The 13,334-nt window shown below is 44.9% G+C and overlaps 1 protein-coding gene across 2 annotated transcripts in view; it reads right to left on the reverse strand.

Annotated features, from left to right (window-relative positions):
• BBS9 (Bardet-Biedl syndrome 9) overlaps positions 1-12,925 on the reverse strand; it is a 1,933,935-nt gene extending 1,921,010 nt beyond the window's left edge. For both annotated transcript variants that reach the window (XM_085607489.1, XM_085607490.1), the window contains exon 1: positions 12,569-12,925. The gene's annotated coding sequence lies outside the window, so the exon portion shown is untranslated. The remainder of the gene's footprint in view (positions 1-12,568) is intronic.
• Between the last annotated feature and the right edge of the window lie 409 nt (positions 12,926-13,334).

The following is a 13,334-nucleotide window of genomic DNA, read 5'->3' on the forward strand; positions in this document are numbered from 1 at the left end:
TACTGCAAAAACTCCTGAGTCTGAAGTGCCGCGTCAAAGATATATGTGACGTCTGGCGATGTCAAGGAAGTGGCACATTGTACCCACCTTGGATGCAAAGCCTTAGAATTCGGTACACTTGCTTCTGTCACCGCCTCAAGGGCAGGATATGGTGTTACCACCAACATGCGTTTACCTTGTGATAGCGCTCGTTCTTTCAGAATCGCCACTGCCGTTAGAACTTTCTCGACAGCGGAAAATCGCAGTTCAGCCGAAGTGTACAAGTGAGATTTGTAAGCAATGGGGACGGTGTCGCCCTCATTGAACGTTAAGTATGTGAAACCCACCGCGCCAGGCACAATTCTTATGACTAGGTTAGTGTGGTTATCACGCGTCAGTAAGTATTTAGAAGCAAGAAGATCAGCTTGCAATGACTGCAATATAGCTGAATGCTCTGGCAGCCAACAAGATTTGGAAAAAGTAGGTCGTACCAAGGCATAAAGCAGCTTGATACGCTGGGCATAATCCGGAATGAATGTTCGACCGAAATTCAGAAAACCCAGCAGAGATTGTAATTTCTTCAGTGACGTAGGAGCACGTAGGCATGCGCACTTTTCCAGAAAGTGCGGAGCCAGTCCTCGACCTTCATTTTTGAGTTCGTACCCCAAGAACAACACTGTATATTCCGCAATGTGAGACTTCGCAAAGTTAAATTTGTATCCGAAGTCTGCAAACAAAACAATAATGTGATCAACGCGACGGAGATGCGGTTCCAACTCGTCATCTGTGATATAAATATCATCCACATACGAGTACGCATCAGGGTCTATGCCCTCTAAGAGAGAGACCACGCGAGCAGCAAAGACTCCAGGGCTGTTCTTATAGCCCATTGGTAATCTTTTGAATTGTTTTTGTTTGCCACCCGAGGTGAACGCCGTCCACTCACTACTAAGAGAGGACAGGTTATGGCTGTAAAAGCCATTGGAAATGTCAAGTGTGGTTTTAAACCTTTTTCTCACAAGACTATCGACGAGAGCCGAACTGTGGGTGTTTTGTACTGCACATGTCCGGCAATGAGAATTTAGGTGCCGGTAATCCAAAACTAGGTGGTACGACCCGTCAGGCTTCGTCACAGTGAACAAAGGATTATTCATAGGTGACACACGTTTCGATTACTCCTTGATATTCCAATTGTTCAAGGATTGACGCGACGTGAGGTCTAGCTTCGCGACGCATGGGGTATTGGGGTTGAGGTTGGGGCGTAGTCCGCAACGGAATCTCATGGCCGGGAGACAATTTATCCCAGCCAACCTGATTTCGATATAACGCAGGTGCTAGCACCTGAGCCCATTCCTCGGCGTACTTTTTAGCTTGGACCTTCGGCACTGTGTGCGCAAAGGACGGGAGGATTACCTCCTCCCCTCTAGGAGCATCTAAAACAAAAGCCGGGGGCCAATCTGCCTCCGCCAACAGAATATCATAGGAAGTGGTCAGATTATCCCAAAAAAAACCTTGAATTGTACGTTGTATGTCATCTTCAATTTGAATGAATATATTATACAGTCTATCAGGGGGAGACACCCGAGTATTAGCAGTTTCAATATTCACGAATATATCAGTTGCTGTCGCCACCAGATATGGACGCAGTGCTTGTCGCACTACTATAACTTCCACCGCGCTGTCTATCAGCGTTAGTGCCCATGTCAGGTTCTGAAGCTGCGTCCGTACCATCTGAGGCATACCTCGCTGTCAGCGCAGCAACTTTCTTCTTCTGAAACGGGGGTCTTTGACGCGCAGACTCGTCCTGCTTGCCTTTGCCGTCAGACTGGCGGGGTTGCTCACGACCTTGGGCACCCCTTCCTTTCCCACGGTCTCCGTCACCGGATTGTGAAGCCGATGTTTCCTGTGAAGAACGAGGAGAGCGTTGTTCAGAAACCTGAAATCTATCAGGTGACTTAATACGAGATCGATCGCGCAGATCATATGTGCGTTCGGTAGACGACTGTACCGGTGAGGGAGGACGTGACCCCTGTTTCTGTTGCTGCTTCCCCTGTTTCTTAGCTCTCCAACTTTGCTTAGGAAAGTTGGGGCGTTCGTCTTTTGTAGACGAGCTCACCTTCGTTTGCTGTACTATATCAGGAATGATCATAGTCGGTTTTACACCCAAGGCACTACGACCCACGGTCCTATATGCCTTCGCAATTACTTTAGCGAACTCTTTGGGCTTGTCGGCGTCATCCACGCTGTCCATCATATTTGCAACTTGGAACTGCATGGCATCTGCTTTGAGGTTGCCCATCACCATGGAGCATACCACATCGAAGCTGTCGACAAGCCTCATTCCCAATTCAATAGCAGCCTCCGCACCATGATTCTCCTGAACCTTTTTGATGACGGATGGTAGCACAGACATAGACAGAGTGCCATAGCACTTCGAATAGGTCGCGGCAAAGACCTTACCCCAGTTGTCACAATCGGCCATATCCGGGACCAGGTCTTTAGGCAAAGTAATGGTGAGGATCCTGTGGTTCTCCACAGGAGATGTATTTGGAAAAACCGCTTCCAGCTGGTCAAATTTCTCATCAAGCCAATAAGGAAATTCATCCTTACTTTGGGGGCGCTTGCCGACCACCGAATTAACCATAACTGGACTAATAACCACCGCGTGGTGGTCCCTAGGTTGTCCCGCAACAGCAGGTGCCCCCACCTGTACGTTGCGCGACACGTACTGCACTAAAGCCCTATGGACTGTAATCAGGGCTGTGTGTAGTACCCGCAAGTCAGCCACCGCCACAGTGAGATAGTGGGGATGAGGCGTAAAGCCAGCCAGCACTGGCCATGTGGCCCCTGCAATAGACAACGGGCCCATTCTCGCCGGTGCAACCGCATGGGGAAGGGCGCCATTAAACCAAATAGTATGCTGCCAAGCAGAGATTGGAATTTCTTGTGTCCTATATGGGGTATAGACCGCAGGCAGCTGTGTGGCAGTATAGGTATGAAACGTATCATCGTCATCTACCGGCGGAAAAGTCACCCATGAGTAAAACAACTCATACGGGTATGACGCATCAGCGCTTACCACAAAAATTACAGCCATCCCATCATCCGGCACCCCATAAGTCGTCAAATGACGGCGCAGAGGTGCACGGCTATGCGCGGCTATGTCAACCGCCATTAGGACACACTAAAGAGTGTCAACGATATCAACAGTAGCACTAGGGTTCAGAAAAAATAACCTTTTTAATGATCAAGCTTGAAGGAACCTATTAGTCGAAACACAGGTAGGTTAAACCGTCGCTCCCGTTATCCGGAAACCAGAGTGAGGGTGTTGTGGACTAAGAGAAGCACTACTAAGGCGTTTCAAATCAATAGACCAAACGTTGGGCGCCATGTTGCAGGGATTCTGCTTATGCACAGAACTATGCGCAGGAAACCAGGACCTCAGTGAATTGTGGTGTACCAAAAACTCACCTCAGAACCCAGAACCCCTTATCCGACCAGCATCAGTGTCCCATTCGTTATCCGAGGTTTAGCTCGGCGGTCCCAATGTATAGACAACCCAGAAAAAGTTACTTAGTGTATATCTCAGGAATGGTGGGGATCAGAAATACCTGTTCGTAATTATTCTCATATCAGTCCACAATAGAATAAACAGAGACACGGTAAAAGTTTAAAGAGTTTATTTTATAAACCTCGTGTCCTAAGATGCAGTAGTTTGGCTAACATAAGCAGACAAACAATTAAAATCAAAACCATCAGCATAGTTACAATACAATAGAAAATGAAAGGAGTAATCATACTAAAATGACAGTGGATCTAAGCCACCTTCCTTTCTCTAGCAAACTAATAGTATTATTATTAGACTAGTAAAAAGTCTCTAGGCTTGAATGGGGAACCCCATACCGTAAAGATCAGCTCAGTGAGATCACATCACAGGATCAGCTAGGCTCTGCTCCTGGGAAACCTCTTCTTCCGAATGTAATGAAAACATGTAACACTGCAATATTAAAAGCACCCCACTTTCAGGTATTTGCAGCTGCGTGCGTGTTATGGCTAAATAGTGGGCCGATCAACCTGAACTCAACAACATGCACCGTCTAGCAACCCAGACTGTTTCTTTACACTATGTACAAACCAAGGTCGCTGCTCACTGTTTGGGATGTGAACAACAGCCAGTTCTCATGTGAAGCAAAGTCGAGCAAGCATTTCTCAATTTAATAACATGTGACTACAGTGTTGTGTGCAAAAGCAGCAAAAGCGGCAAGATGGCTTTCTAACCTCTAACGCGGTTGTGCTAACTTAGCATTGTACATATATAGATAACGATCTTCACTACAAGGGGACCAGAGTCAGATGGACAAGAACAAGGTGGAACAGAAAAACCAGGAGGACTAGTAGGATGGGGCAGGAGAAATGGGAGACTAGGAGGGCTAGGGAAATCAAGGGCAATGGGACCAGCACCAAAATCCCCAATACATGAAGACCAGATAAAGGAGAACCAGAACTAAGACCAGGACTACATGGACCAGGAGAACTATAAGCAGATGGATTAAGAATGAGCAAACCAGGGGACTAGATAAACCTGGGGAGCAGGACCAGGAGAACTGATAGACAAGAATTAGGGTGAGGGGGGGTGAAAAGATTCAGGACTAGGAGCCTGTGAAACAGGAGCCCTAGAATCCAAGTACTAGGTGCGGGAGTACATGGGAATGACGACCTGACTGACAAGAAAGTATATGGTCAGGAAGTTCTAAGGCTAGCATGAACCTTAAGTCAAGGAACATAAGAACTAGGAAAATATAGGATGATCTGTTGTGGACACGTTTGTGCAGAATCATGAGGGCAAGGAGCGGAGAGATCAGGACCAGATTGATGTGCACTAGTAGATCAGGACCTGGAGGGCTAAGGTCAGTAGTACCAGGACAAGTAGGACAGGGACTAGGAGACCAGGGAGACCAGTACCAAGGGCACCCAGAAGATCAGAGCAAAAAGGACTAAGTGAACTCCAACGATTATGAGCAGGAGTATCAGAAACAGGCCCAGGGCGGCCAAGAAGACCATGACCTATAGGGCTCAGATTACCAAGTGAGGCAGAGCAATCATTACCGGTAGAAGGACGAGGGTGAGTAGTATTAGATGTAAGAAGGCCAACTAGAGTCTTAAAGACTAAGGGGACCAGATATTGATGAGCAGGATCAAAATGACCAGGCCCAGGAGGACCCGAACAAAGAGAACCTGGATCGAGCTGGCCAGGATCAATGGCTGCAGTACCAGTAAAACTAAGAGGACAGGTCCAGGTGGGCCGGTACAACCCAAACCAAGTGGACAAAGATTAAGAGTGCCAGGGCACAAGAGACTAGATGGACCAGGACCTGTGGTACCAGGAGTGAGAGGAAACAAGACAAGGTGACCAGGGCCAAGAGGACCATAAAGGAACTGAACAGTTTAGTTCTTCCTGAGTGACGACGTAGGGTAGATGTTAGGATTGAGGGGTAGACCAGCAGTTTCTTGTGTTAAAGGTGACAATGTTTCTAAATAGGGCTTCCCTTTTGCCTGTGCAAAATGACCACTCAGGAAAGCTGATGACAGCCGGGTGCTGAGATTTCACACTTCATTGTGTCCTTGATTTGGATACTCTTGCTTGGAACCAGAACTATTGATAATGCTGTTTGAGCTATCACCTAGCACAAAGGCGGCAACCAGAAAATTACATTTAAAAGAGAATCATTCCAAATCAGTTCTGCAACCTCGGTAGTGGATCCACATCCACTGTCTAGAAAATAAGTATAAAAGAGGAAGTGTAAAATGATTGATCCGTAGGTCACATGAATAGAGGTAACAAAATTATCTGTTTATTCAGTGTCTTATTTCTTACAATATTTGCAATAAAGTCAATGATTAAAACATCTCTGTGAGTTTCTTTTCTTCTTTTTCTTTTGATGCAATATATTTATCTGATTTACTGGGAATAATCATTCCTATTTCAATGACATCCAGTTCAATTAATTATAGGCCCATTGCTTTCCTCGTGGCTCCTCAACGGAATACATTCTATGTCGGGCCGACAGAGTAGGGGGTCATCGGAGGGCAAACTTTACACAGTCCACCCTTTCGGGGTGAAACTTGACTGTAAGGGACTGAAAAAGAAAATGAACATGGCATCCTGGGGGAGACCCTCAGCGTGTATGGGCCATTTGTTTTTTGTTTTTTAAAAACAAACTCACACTTTGGTAGTTTGTTTTTGAAAAACAAAAATCTTTTGAAAAGTTAGCTGGATGGCCGTCATGTCTGACGGTATTGTCTGTCAACGTTTCCTGCATAGACAACCAAGATGACAGCAGTTCCTGTTGATGTAGAAAGTTGTCCACAGGGCTGGCTGACTACTCTAAATTTGGCTGGTTTAGGTCCCTCTGGATGTTGGAGGTACTGTCCTCCGCCATTCTGATGAAGTTAACTTTGTTCCTCTAACAGGCTCATTGTTTTTCTTCCTTCCATTATGTGATTGGAATAAAACCTCTCAATTATACTGTGTTGGTGAATTAATAAGGGGCCCTATGCATTTTGTTTATTTTGATAATATCCCCCTAAATATCAGATGACATTATGGCACTGGTATGCAACATTTTCAGTACTGGCCTTTGCTTTTACAAATCATTGTTTTCAATAGTCTCAGTCTGTTTTCTTTAATTGAATTGAACCAGAATTAATAATTCCATAATGCACTGATTTACTGCAGAAAAAGAATGGGTGTTCTGATAACATTGAGCATTTTGGTAATCCTATATCTAGCCCTGGTTTTTTTCCCATTGCTCAGAGTAACTGCATAGCTGTAGAAGACTAAGTAGCTTCAACCAGTCTTGTAAAGGTTCTAATCATATTTATCATTAGCCACCTCTGCAGGTAAACTTAAAGGAGTAGGAGCATGTGTGGCGCAAGGGTGCAATGAGTTACATTCTGTGCCATGTCTGTCAAAATAACTTGGTAACATTGAAACATATGAGACCTCTAGACCTAATCGTAGGGGTGGCCGTAACCTGCGTAATTTTCTGTAGCATAGTTACGTGGAATAGCTGTAAAGTTATTCAAAATTATGCTTAACCCAAAATGTAGCGTTATTTTCTTAGCACAAAATGCATCCTCATATCCAACATGGACAGAGGTTGCATTACATGCTAAGAAAATATCACTAAATGCAACAGAACTGGAACAGCAGCAGCAAGCAGCCGCTCGCACTTGCTATTTGTTACTTCTGTGCACCTGCAGTAGGATTTTTGCCCAGAATAATCTTAATTATGCGAGCGGGCGTAATCGCATAATTTTCTGTTATTTTTGAATCACAAGAGTAATGCTGAATTGCCTAAATTACTCCGGCATAATTAACATTTTGTCCCGGCTATAGGTTAATGCTTGCTTGCATTTAAACCAGCTTTACCACCAAGAGCCTCATGACGCAAACTCCCAGGATTTGTGACCACAGAATTACTTATCATTATGTACAAAACACTTTTTATGAGTTGGAAAATTCTTTTGACTTGCAAAAACACTTTTGCGATTGTTTCTGAATTGCAAATAGGAGGGGTCATGAAAGGGGTCTCCCCCCACTCTTTCCAATTTGGAGAGAAATGTAATGATAGTTTACAAATGCAATGTCAACAACTCCCAAGTTGGGATGGTAACTAATCTGCAAAGTGGAAGGGCTCCCCTTAGGAGCCCTTTCCCTTTAAGAATCATTTTCCGCAGACTTAAAGGGGGAGAAGAATTTCAAAACAAAAATCTTTATTTAATTTTTTAAAGCTGCATTTTTTTTTATAAGAAACACAGGCTGCTTTAAAAAAAAGTTTCCATTTTGGAATGTAGTTATAGGTATGGTGGTGTGCTGTCACTTCAAGGCCACCATCCCAGTGATTACAGCCAAACACAAAGAGTCACAAATTGGTACTTGCAGAAATAATATTTATTAGGCAGGTTGTTTTGCAACTGCCTGTAACTCAGTATTTTGTGAACCAACATAATAGTACGTAGGCTGGCTTGTAAAATACTACTTCATTCGCAAAAACTTTATGGACCCTGACTTTTATAAGGGAATAGATTCCAATTATATTCACTACACGTTCGCAGTTCTACCTGGTGCTAAATACCTGCTAAAATCTGCATGTAGCACAATACCACAAAATGTAAGCTATTTAGACAGCATGTGGGTAAATAGTGAAGTTCCTCCGCTATTTTCAGGGCTTCTGGCCAAGTTGTGCATAGTGTCTGCTATTGAGAGAGCCACCCGGTGAATAATGAAGTTTATTTTCTATTTGCAAGGCCACCGTCAAAACAGTACATGATTCCTGCTATTTAACCAGCAGTCGAGAACTACAGATTTCTTTTTTGCTATTTTCCAGGTTACCGGTGAACTAGAATATAATTTCTGCTATTTTACCAGCAGCCAGGAAAAAAATTATGTTTATTTACTATTTGCTTTGCTGCTGGCAAAATTGTAAATAATGTCTGCTGTTGTGACAGGAGCAAGGTAATGAGTGAAGTTTCCAAGCTGTTTGCTTCACTGCTGGCCAAATAGTACATAACCTCAGCTATTCTATTTAGTCAGCTGCCAGGTAAATAGTGAAATGTTTCTGCTATTTGCATGGCCGCCAACTAAACAGTGCAGAATCTCTATTATAAAGCCAGCGGTCAAGTAAATAGCAAAATTACTCTGATATTTTCAAGGCTGCCAGACAAAAAGTAAATAATTTCGACTATTTAGCCAACAGCCAAGTAGATAGCAGTGAAAAGTCACTTTTTACCCAGCAGACAGCTAAATAGCCGCTACCCAAGCAAAAAGGTCAGAGAGAGAGGAAAAGACATCAGAGCGAAAGGATAGCGTTAGGATGACTGTTCGACTTGGCCCTTTTTGCAGGGTCACCCCTGAACTTTTTGCCTTCCTCCTATATTTTTTCTGACCTGTTGGCTGTTTTATGACTCTGGGCACTTTACCACTGCTGATCAGTGCAAAAGTGCATATGCTCTCCCTGTTGTAAATTGATGTATGAATTAGTGATTCCATGATTGGCTGATTTGGTTTACCTGTCAGACCCTAGTACGGTGCACCAGGAGTGCCCAGGTCTGGTAATCCAAATACTGCTGGTGGGCTTGCAGCACTGGTTGTGCCACCCACAGAAGCAGCCTGTAAAAATGTGTCTAAGGCCTGCCATTGCAGAGCCTGCGTGCAGTCTAGTACTGCCATGCTGACTGGGCAAGTGCACCCACTTGCCAGTCCCTAAACCTTCCCTTGTCTTCATATCAGACACCCCTATGGTAGGCCCAAGGGCAGGGTGCATTGTAAGTATAAAGTAGGACATGCCCTGGTGTGTGTGGCATGTCCTAATAGTGAATTACAGCCATTTTCGTTTTTCACTAGTGCAAGGCTACCAGTTCCCCATAGGCCAGAATGGGCAGTTTGATTATTACATCTTATAATCTAGCTGACTCAGGGAACATGGTAGAAATTCGAGTTTAGTATGCCTGAACTCAGAATGATAAACTACATCTTTTAGTGAAGTTTGTTTTAACATTCTGTGTTTGAAAATACCAATTTTAGAAAGTAGGTATTTTCTTGTCTAACCATCCAAACCTGCCTCTGCTAGGCTGTGTATTCCTTGTCTGGAGTTTGAGTGACAGGGGCTGAGGAATTCCAGGGGGCTGGGGAATTCCCGGAGACAGGGTGAGTCAGCACAGGGCTGAATAGAGAGATCTCCATGTAGATGGGTGGGAGGAGTTGCACCTGGGACCTGAATAGGGCTGTGCTTTCCATCCACAATGTTGGCTCCACCTCCTGTGGTGCGTCTGATGTCTCTACCCTGCACTCTGAAAGGAAAGAAGGAGTCTTGTCAACAAAGTGCCCCAGGACTGACCAGAACTGGTTTGGACTAGGCAAAGGCCTCTCTGCCTTCAGAGAACAAAGAGAAACTGGGTATAAATATTGAGACCCAGACCCAAGAACTTTAGATCCCTTTGGGAAACAAGAAGAAACCTTTGCTGAGGAGTGGAACCAGAAGAAGCTGAAGAGAGACTATCCCTAAACTGAAGTGCTGCTTGGGGGATTGGCCTGCAGTGGTTGCCTGACTGCCAAAGAAAGGAGAAAGGACTTTGTGTGCATTTTCATTCAACTTGTGTAAGGATCTCCAAGGGCTTGGAAAAGAGCTTGCCTCCTGCTGAAGTCTCAGGGACAACAGACTTCAACCCCCAGCTCCCCAGAGTTCTTTGGAAGTGCCTGCTGCTGTTTTGGGCCTTCTGAGGGACTGCGTGTCGCAAGGAGCTGAAAGAACGACCCACGGAGAAGTGTGTCGCCGTCGCAGCCGCTGCCGTCGCATCTCTGAACAAGGGTGTCGCCGCTGTAGCTGTCGCATTGCACCGCATCACAAGAAGCGTACTGCAACACTGAAGAAGCGTGTCGCCGTCGCAGCCGCTGCATCACTGAACAAGGGTGTCGCCGCTGTAGCTGTCGCATTGCACCGCATCACAAGAAACGTCTCGCAACATCGAACAAGCGTGTCGCCGTCACAGCCGCTGCCGTCGCATCACTGAACAAGGGTGTCGCCACTGGGGCTGTCGCATCGAGCGGAAGCGTCTCGCATCGCTGGAGAAGGGTGTCACCGCCAAAGCCGCTGTCGTCGCATCAGTGGAAAGGGTGTCACCGCTGCAGCTGACGCATCGAGCCGAGACAGCTCGCAACATCGGAGAAGCATGTCGCATCAACAAGAAGACGCCATCTTTGCTTCTTTGCACCAGATCTTCAACGCATCACCACCTTTGCGTGTAAGGACCTACTGCATCACCTTCCCTGTTACACTTTCGTTGCCCTGCGTGTCGCATCTTAAGGTACATTGACTCAAAGTGTCGCATTTAAGATCTAAAGAGAACTAAGCTAAATTCTACCATGTTAAAGTAACAGTATTGTGGATTTTTGTCGTTTATGGTCTTGTGTTAAATCTATATAAAGAATACTTGTTTTTGATATAAAACTTGTGTGGTGTCCATCTGTAGTGTTAACAAAGCGATACCAAAGGGGATGATGGACGGAGCGTTTGAGCAAATCAAACACTCACCCCCAGTCAACTGATCTGGGTTTAATCCATCATCATTCTTTAGCTCACTCCACCACCCCAGTTCAGACATCTTGGACCGGAAACAAGCATCCTGGGACCGGTTTCGGGTTCATGGGGCACAGGGTCAAGACTGATTTGCATATGGCTGGGTCTAAACTGGAATGGGATGGTGAGCAAAAAAACGATGGATTTAGACCCAGATCTCTGTACTGGGGTGAATGTATGACATTGTTCTGCATTCTGTCCATCAAGCTACCAAGGGGGTGAGCAGGGGTTGTTTTCGGAGTGTACCCCCTTACCCTGACTAGACGCAAGGGTCCCTATTTGTCACAAGTGCATACCTGTGCCAACCAAATCTAACAATGACCATCTGCCTAACGATCATTACGGAAACTATCTCCAGTCCCGAACATGTCACTTACAAATTATTGATTTCAGGTGTTTAAGTCTAATTACTTCAATGGAAACAAAACAAAAAAAGAATACAACTCCCAGAATGCATTACTCTACTGGGTTAAAATGAAAACCATATCCCTAATAACCTGGAGGGAGGTGTCATTTAGGATAGCGTAGACACAAAGCACGACCGTGGCACTTATCCCAACCGACTCAATTCACCATAGTCATCCAATATCTCACACATGTAAATACCCAACATAGACGTCACCCAAAAGCGCAAAAAGGGCTGTCCAAGACCCCATCCCTCACACTCTACTCAGCTACAGTCAACTCTAGCTCGTAAAAGATGAACCTGCAAATATGCAATGCACAGTGGAAAGAAAGTTAGTTTCCTTTTGCAACACAAAGTTCACATTGCAAAAATTATCGTGACGTGTAACCGTGGAGGGGTAATGGTAGGGTATACAAAGGTATTAGCATTATTGCCCTCACGGCGCATTAAATTGCACTCTCTTGTGCCCAAGCCTCCCCAACCGTCAGGGGTGAGTTATCATTAGCACAAAGGGTGCAGTGCACTGGGCACAGGAGCTACACATACACAGTACAAGCGCCCACGTGGGAATAAAGCTGTAAATCAACACTGACATCAGACTACAGCAGTTCACTCACAAATCGGCTTTGCAAGATATTAATTGAATGGTGGGGGGTGGGTGACTTGGAAGAGCATAATCCCTATTGTCCGATGTTGTCATAAGCAGGTTTATTTAACGCTATTTCAAACCACATAGTCTGCACCGGCAAAACACACCGTCACCAATTCCCCGCTAAAGCCCCCCATTCGCCCCTTCTATCTGAACAAGTCGCTATCTCTTATTAACCAGACATCTAGTTTTTTCTTAAAAGTATTAAACTTTAACATTTCCACTAAACGAACCGATATATTCCAAAGGATGCATACATATTTCGCAAATCCATTTGACAGACAGTTTCCACATATCGTCAAAGCCCGCTTAGACAACATGGTGTGTCACATGTAATGCGTGCATGTTGTTTATGTGTACAACGAAGGCAACGTGGGATAAGTGAGCCTTACTTACCAGCTTTATCTGTGTAGATCCGGAGATGTGCACGAAAATATCCAAACTCCTAGCTGTTTTTCTGGAGCAAGGCGAGCTCACTTAACCTACAATCCGAATTAATTGAAGAGTTGAAATGCACAATCACATCTCGGGCATAAAAGGGAAGGTGGAGCGGCTGTATGGGATGAAAGGTTGGCCACCAAAGGTAACACAGCTGCAAACTAGCGCAACAAAATGCAGCAGAAAAATGACAAGTGAAAGCACAAGAGTAGAGCGCGATATTGAGTTCGGTAAGGATGAGCTGCTGAGCCAGTTGCTGATAATGCTACTGTTGCTGCTCTAGACCGCCGCCATCTTGGCTACCGTTGTCATAGCAGTGATTACAACGACGGCCCCAGATTATGGTGTAAAGGAGAATGGGACGCAGCGCCAGACAGCCTGGGAATTGTAGTTTCTATACTGAGCGGGCGAGGAAAAGTAGGTTTCTTAACAAAGGCATTGCAACAGGTCGTTTCGTTTACAAATACAAGATTGTCCGAGTAGACGGACATGTATATGCACCAATGCGCGTGTGTGTGTATATACATATATATATATTCTTTTCTATATGAAATCTACACATTCATACAGCAATACATGTTTGAGGCGATGTTTGACCCTTCATTACAAATTTTCCAAGCATTTTTAAATAATCAAACACATTTACAATACAAAACACACAAAGATTGCTCTAACGAACTTTGCACTCATTCACTCTCAATCTTTATATCTCGCTCTCATCAAA

The sequence above is a fragment of the Triturus cristatus genome, chromosome 5_2, assembly GCF_964204655.1.
Source record: "Triturus cristatus chromosome 5_2, aTriCri1.1, whole genome shotgun sequence".
Taxonomy (NCBI): domain Eukaryota; kingdom Metazoa; phylum Chordata; class Amphibia; order Caudata; family Salamandridae; genus Triturus; species Triturus cristatus.